This window comes from Notamacropus eugenii, chromosome 2 (assembly GCF_028372415.1).
Source record: "Notamacropus eugenii isolate mMacEug1 chromosome 2, mMacEug1.pri_v2, whole genome shotgun sequence".
Classification (NCBI taxonomy): domain Eukaryota; kingdom Metazoa; phylum Chordata; class Mammalia; order Diprotodontia; family Macropodidae; genus Notamacropus; species Notamacropus eugenii.
The window spans coordinates 472,014,384-472,022,525 of record NC_092873.1 but is presented as its reverse complement, the minus strand read 5'-3'; the positions used below and the strand labels follow the sequence as shown (position 1 = coordinate 472,022,525).

The 8,142-nt window shown below is 34.8% G+C and overlaps 1 protein-coding gene across 9 annotated transcripts in view; it reads left to right on the top strand.

The window, feature by feature from the left end:
• Nucleotides 1-8,142, top strand: part of RABGAP1L (RAB GTPase activating protein 1 like) — a 686,444-nt gene that overhangs the window by 248,054 nt on the left and 430,248 nt on the right. The window lies entirely within an intron of this gene.

The following is an 8,142-nucleotide window of genomic DNA, read 5'->3' as shown; positions in this document are numbered from 1 at the left end:
GCTTAGGGTGGGAGGGTGGGTGGGAGTGGGCAACAGCACAGGGATGTATGAATCTTACTTTGGGCCAAAGATGCCAGTCTTTCAGATGGATTTCAGTGTCTAATGTAGGAGTAATGGACTTGTTAACAGCTGCACTATAATTTCCTTGTTTTACCAAAAAACAAAAAGTTGAATGAATTGTGCCTAGGATCCTTCACACTGGAAGCCAACCATGTTTGCACACCAATGGTTTGACTTCAGAGATCCCTTAAACATGAACATGCTTTGTAAAGGTTGTTCTGAACCCCCTATGTGTTTTTTAAAATGTAAGAAAGATTAAAAATAAAGAATAAAATAGTATTATATGTATCAAAATTGGACTTTGCCTCAGTTTAATGACATCATGCACTTAATATGATAGAATTCCCTTTACAGGGATGAGGATTTGATTATCTTAAATTTTTGTGACTGGGGCCATTTTTTGCCTCTGTAAATTACTTCATTGGTGTCTTGTATTTGTCCCTTGAGCTAGATAGCAAGCTAAAGGACTCCTCTAACAGTAAGCCTAAATTAAGGAACTTTAAGTGACTTTGCGTTTGAAATAGAATCCCTCAGGTTTAATCTGTTGCTTGGGAATGCAGTTTTTTGTCATGTGGCTTGGTTGTATTCTTAAAAAAGGAGCCTGAATTCTCTGAGCTGAAAATATGACAATAGGATTTGGCTCTGTCTTTATGAATCCTACCAGAGCGTTCACCTGTTGCTTCTGCCTTCCCAGTGCATTAGAACCCTGTCCTTTCCACACACATTTCTTCCCAGAACTCCTAACATCTTGGCCTTTTTTTTTTCTGGGTGGTGTTTTTAATTTTGGTTTTTATCTGAGTCAGAACTTAGGAACTGATTGTTCTTGGTTCTTATTCTAAATCTATAAGTTTTAATTCCTTTTCTCAACCTACAACAAATACTAAATACTAAATAGTGGAAGACCTCATTTGTCCATCCCTAAGTTGTTGCCTCCTCCTCCTTTTATGCAGGTACTCCCACCCCGAAGTGGTCTGGAGAGCCTAGTTCCAAACTTGTCATTTTTGCATAAGGTCAAACTGAAGCCCTCAGTTATGGGCCTTCTTCATTAAGTTCAGTTTTATAAATTTCCTCTGTTTTCTGTAAAGGGAAAAGTGTTTTTTCCCCTTCACTGCAAAAAAAGGAGGGCCTTTCAGTCTCTATAAGGTCTATTAGATCAAGGACTGCGAGGCAACTTAGAGGTCTTAATAATGTTTCATAAGGCCCTAACTCAAGTCATTTAAGTTGCTTATGCTGGCCTTTGATGTGTATTTCTAACAGGAAGATACTACTTATTTTGAAAGCACTGTGTGATTTTTTGATGAATGATTTTTCTCTTCTTACTCCTCCCCCATTATTACCATTATTGTTCTGCCCCAGGATGAGAATAACAGCCATGAAGTAATGTCGTGTGTGCCCAGCTCAGGGTGTGATTCTGTGTGTATCCTCACTAGGCTGATTCTTAGGAGGAACTTGAGGGCACGTGAGACTAAGCAGTGGCCGTCCTTCCTTACCTTGGAGCATGTAATTGCCATTCAGTGATAGGAACTATGCTGTTTGTTTCAGTAAAGACTTTGCAATTTTTTATGTAAAAGCTTGTGCTGTTTTTTAAAAAATTATTAGCATCTTTCTGGGCATTTGCAAAATATGAGTGATGTGCTACTCATATAGGCCATCCAATGCTATGCATAATTTTCAGATGCATCAAGATAATATGTGTGAGATGATTACTTATTGTTGAATGATAATGAATATTTTATTTCAAATAAGTTTTCTAATGTGAGAATTCTAAGGAAAAATCTCTGAGACCATGTAGCATTTAAGGCATTTTTTTTCAGCGTTAAGTCCTTCACAAAATATCTAATTGATTTTTACTTTGGAGCAACTGAGTCATACTGTCTACTGGTGAAATTTTTACAAGAAGCACAAAATCAAAGAGTTGGAAGAGAGACCTCAAGGGCCATTTAGGCCAGCCCATAGCCAAAAGCAAATTCCCACTACTCTGTACTCAACAAGTGGTCATCTGTTCTTTACTCAGAGACTCAGTGGAAGAAGGACCCATTACTTGCAGCCTATTCACCTTTTGTAAGAGCTGCAGTTTTTAAGAGAATTCTTTCACTTAGTTTAGGTTTAAATTTACATTTATGCAGCTTTTACCCATTATTCAGAGTTTTACACTCTGGGACTGAGCAGAGTAAGTGCAGTCCCTCTCCCATTTGATAACTTTTCAGGTTCTTGAGGATAACTATTCCAACCTTTCTAAGTTTTTCCCTTTCTATATTAAATATCCTCAATTTTTTCAGCCTGTCCTCATATAGCCTGAACTTAAAGTCCTCTACAGTTCTTGTCCTCCTCTGGTCATTCTGTACCTTATCAGTCTCTTTTCTGCAATGTGGAGACTAGTAAGTACTACACATGTAACTTGATCAGGGCAGAATACAGTGAGTTTATCACTTCTGTTCCTGGAAGGTGTATATATCTTAATGAAGCATAAGATCACATTAGTGTTCTTGGATCCCATATTGCTTTTTTGGCTCATATTGCAGTTTTTTTTTACAGATGACTTGTTGCCTTCTCCATCTTGTACTTGTGAAGCTTTAAAACAAAAACAAAACAAACCCAGACAGACCAAATGTAGGAATTTGTCTTTTTCCAAATGTAGAAGCTGGACCAATTTTAAACTGTTAAGACCTTTTTGGTTTGTACTCTGTCATCTACTCTATTAGGTATGTCTCCCAGCTTTGTAGCACCTGAATATCTGATAAGCATGCCATTTCTGCCTATATTCAAGTCACTGCTAAAAAATGTAAAACAAAAATGCAAGCGCAGATCTCAGGGGCACTCCACTGGAGACCTTCTAAACCTTTATCATCACAGTCAAAGAGAGAAAAATATATATGTGTGTGTATATATACACACATACATATATAGATACATACATACATCCTATCGCATTCATATTTCAGTAAGTCTGGATTCAATTCAGTGAACAAAGGCATTCAGTAAGCAGTTTGGGAAAACTGGAATGTCAGTTATTCATGACCCAATCTTTGGTGTAGCAAATAGATTTTGTTCTTCTTCTTCCATTCACTGGATAAGGAAGGGAAATTTAGAAGCCAGAGTTTTATTGACTTATGGGTATTTGACTTAATCAAATATACTTTTGTACATTTTGTTTCCTCATTTTAAAAAAATGGCATCAAAATTTCTTTTCTTTTCCACTTATCCTAGATTGTTTACTGATTAATAAAAATAAATTAGAAAAACACTCAAGTTCCTTAGCAAAACACTAATGTAATCAAATAAGTTTATTACTTTCAGGAGAACTAGATGATTATTAGCCTTAAGGTTCATGTTCGAAATTTCAGACAAGTGGTACTACTGTTACTGGTATCATTATTGTCTGAGTTTGGAGATTAAAATCTTGGTAATCTTAAACTTTCAGGTGTTTCTTTCAATGGAATTTAACCTTTTTTGAGTTTGTTATGAGCATAAAGATCAAGATATGGACAGTATAATTGCTGAATTAATTAATGTATTGTGTTAAGTCAGATGTGAAAGTCCTTTACTTATTTTATATATTGCCCTTCTGCTAATTGATCATCTATTCTGGTCCATGGGTCCTTTCAGTTACTTACCTTCAGTTTTAATCTTGGTTATATTTTAGGGTTGAAGAGAATTGGAGATAGTGGCATATTCAGCAAGCAAAAGCATAGTCTTTGAGAATATTTGAGAATAATTTAGTATTAGAAGAATTAAGTAATTGTAAAGGATTTATATTTTAAATGCTGTCCTGCTGTAGAAAATAGCAATTTCTTTATATTAGATGAAATGCATACAAAAGTATACATAAGTTGAAGTTATATAGGGTGGTAAATGTCAAGAAATTTCTGACAGTTGAGTTTACAGCACAGTCTAATAGTATTTGGTGAGGTGCCAAAACTTAAAACGCAAAATAGCAACTTGTGTGAAAGAAATGACATTTCTAGCTTGACTTAGAATAATTTTTGAAAGCAGCTAGTAACTTTATATAGATCCAAAGTAATAGCATTACATTTATTGTAAAAATATATGTGGAATATGAGAAAATAAATTAGTTTTAAATGATTATAAATCATAAATACAATAAAAACATACTTAGGAAAAAATAAAAATTATAGTAAGTACTAGTGTAAAATTTCTTTACAGTAATTTTAAGAAAAAATTAAGTTAGATTTCTTATAGCCAAGTGTACTTTTGAAAATCAGGTTCCTATATATATATATATATATATTTTAATGGGTCTTAAGCAAATAAATAGAAATCATGATTAATAAGTAGAAATAAATAGAAATCATGAAACAGTAAAATCAGGAGATTTACATTTACATATTATTTGAATTAAATAGAATATAAAATTAGTGATTTGTTATTTTGTATTGATGGATTTGGGGGCAGGTGAAGAGAATTGCTATTTTTGGAAAAACATTAAGATTACAGGCAGTATGATAACATTTTAGCCTAGAAGATGGTTTTTAGATTTTCCTTGAAATCAGTTGTTTGGAAGTAAAACTTGATTCTAAGTTTTCAAGTAAATTAAATTATTATTAGAATGATTTTTAAAAGAGATCCGAGTTCTCTTTGTACAAGACAACCACTATGTGTGCTTGGAATCCTTATCTTTTGGATTAATGGCATCTTTGTTTAGGAGTTTCATTTTCAAAATGTAATTTATATGGAGGTGATATAGTCATGAATAAAAATCAGAATTGAGAATTAAAACTTTTTCTTTGAGGGTTGTTTGTTTCTTTCTGCTTCTCACTTCTAGATGAGTATTGAGCTCTCACAAGCCTAATATTCCTTATTACTGGGTTCTCAGAGAAAATCTGTTCATATGTGGAGGGAAAAAGAGGAATGTTGGAAATCCATATACAGGATGTTCCAAAAGTCTTGATATAATGTTAAGCTATTAAAACTACAAAGAATAAAAGCTGTGCTAAAACTTTTGGGTCCCTGTACATATATCATAACATGTTATATAAAAGGGTCATATCATGTGCCAGTTTTCATGGATTTTATTTTGCCTTCATTATTCCCTCTTCCTTTGTTAACTCAGTAGATCAGTTATCATAAATTAATACATTATTACCATTTATTAGACAGGGCTGTATATTGGCTCAAGCATATAATCTCAGTTTTTAGATATTTTGGTTGGAAGCGTTATCATTCATTGGCAGAATGGCTGCAAATAATAAGGATTTTGATGCTTTTCCAAGTGTCATTTACAGAGCACGTTGACTTTAGTATTAGATTGCCAAAATCTGTGTCTCCATTTGAAGATAATACAATATTGTTTAATCACTCCAGGCCTTTTTGAAATATCCAGCAAACCCATTTCAGGTAGTCTCTGGAGGGAGCATCAAAGATCTGTAATGCAGAATATTTCTACCAGTTTTCATATGCGCATGGTTTACAATTCATCCTTTTGATAAAACGATTTTCTTCAGTGCAAAATCGAATAATGACGTTTTGTCAAGTGTAACTGTGCAAACTAAATATCCACTTATCATAAAAGTAATTTATTTGTATAACTAATGCTTTTTAATTGACTGATACCAAAAGTTTTTTGTTTTTTTTTTACAAACTTTAGAGGGTAAGAGCCCTCGTATTTTATGTTTAACATCCCCCCCCCCCCCCCCCCCCCCCCACAAAACAAACAGATGGGGCCGCTAGGTGGCACTGTGGATAGAGCAGCGACCCTGGAATCAGGAGGACCCGAGTTCAAATATGGCCCGAACCGCTTACTGGTTGTGTGACCTGGGCACACCACTTTAATCCCAGTTGCCTCTCAAACAACAACAGCAGCAAGAGCAAAACAGACAAGGGATTTGGAGTTATGGTAATTTAAGGCTAAAAAGGGACTTAATGGCATTGTTTTACAGATACGGAAACTGAGTCTTGGAGAAGTGAAGTGAGCTGTCTGAGGAAGCAGTTAGTAAGTGAAGGATTTATTTGGATAGTCTCAGCATTGTGCATTGTCTTGGGTCAACCATCTAGTCAGTGGAAATACTTTAAAAAGGATATTGGGGTTGCCTCTTAATAACATTGCCTGTATAAAAATGATTCATGAATAATGTGTTATACAAATGGCTGACTGTCTGACAGCTTATTCTTGAATATGAAGAAAAAAATACAACGTGAAATTTAATCTTTTCATTGACATAACAGAAATGATTCTTTTAAATACATAGGTATTTATTCCAGTAGAAAGAAGATTTTCCTTAATCCATAATTTAAATAATGACTGTTGAAGAATAAGTTTAATTAACTGTATTCCCAACTCTGGTATTCCAAATTGAAGGTCACTCAAAGGGAAATAGAACACTGGTAGGCAGGAGGCTGCACCATATTAGAAACAAAGAAGTTCATAAGGAGATAGTTTACAGGATATATGACCTTGGTCTTATTGCGGGAGGGAGGAATAACTAATGAGCACCCACTGAGTTGTGTGAATGGCCTTGCAGTGTCAGGAGATTCCAAGGAAGGCCCCCAGGATATTGGGTGGGCCAACTCTGTAGGATATATGGGGCAGTAAGGAAAAAGAGGTGCCCAGCATAGGGAGGAGCAGGTGAGTGGTCTGCATTATCAGAAGGAGAACCAACAGAAATGAGTCCACTGATTCACCAAAATGACAAAGTAGATTTCCAGTTGATTTATCAGTGCTTTGACACTGTGTCCTCTTAATATATCTGTATATTGAGAAAATTTCTTCAGTTAAAAAACAAACAGCAAGTTAATCACCTGGATTTAAGAGGTATATTGACTAAATTAAAAAGACTGTCTATGTGTTTTTGAATAATTACACCATTAGAGTTGAGTAGTAATCAAATTTACACTATTTCCATTTAGCTTTGTTTTGGGGGACAAAAACTGTCTCATAGTCATATGCTCTTTATACACTAAGCTTGTAATGGATTTTTAATGTAGTTCAGAGTCATTATAGGACATATTTTTCTTTCACTTAGATAGAGGGTTTCTGTTAAAAAGGTTTTTTTGAAATCTTTTAATTAGAAGATTCTACAGACATAAATGCACAAAATTAATTCTCACTTATTCACACTATTTGGGGAATGACCAGTCTGAATTACTAAGAAATTTGAGTAGAAATTTAGCTTTATATTAAAATCTGTAACTCTTAATTGATACACTTGCTTTGATGATAATGAGAACGTCACCAAACTCAATTGCTTCCCTGTAAAAATGCAGCCTTTCCAAAGCCCAGTTCTATTTTGATTCTTCCTCAAAGCCTTCCTAGATACCCCAGCCTCAAGTGATTTCTCTTGTTTCTGAATGATTACCATTTGTATACCTAAGGGTGGCTAGGTAGTGTAGTGGATAGAGCACAGGGTCTGGAGTCAGGAAGACCTGAGTTCAAATTCAGCCCCAGACACAGACTAGCTGTGTAACTCTGACCAAGTCACTTATCCTCTATTTACCTCAGTTTCCTCATCTGTAAAATGGGCATCATAATAGCACCTATCTCCCAGAGCTGTTGTGAGGAGCAAATGAGATAATAATTGTAAAGTGTTTAGCCTAGTACCTGGCACATATGTAAACGCTATATAAATGTTAGCTGTGATTATTAGTTTTTTTTTTTATTGGATTTGTGTACATATCATCTCTTGGATTAGAGTGAATTTTTTGAAGGCATGGGATCCTCTCTTAGTGTTTTTTTATCCCTCTTCATATCTATCACCTATTATGTGTTGTACATATGACAGGTACTCAGCAAATGTACAGAATGGATTATAGGATCTAGAGAAATATCTTCAGATGTTTGAGACATGTTAAAGTGGACAGTGAAGACTTGTTTAATGCCATAGGGAAGTACTGTGGGAAAAATATCCCCTAGTTATTTCTAGGTATTAGAGTCAGTTCTGAGTCATTTCTAAGGAGTTAATGAAAGAAACTCTTAGATGCTCCATGTCTTCATTTAGAGATGGTCTGTAGGGCTACACGGAGTGAAGTCTGGACTTTTGTCTTTCCGAAGCACTGTAGAATGCTTGTGAATCAAATGCTGGACTTGGAATCAATAAAATTTGGGTTTAGATATTGCCTTTGGTGATT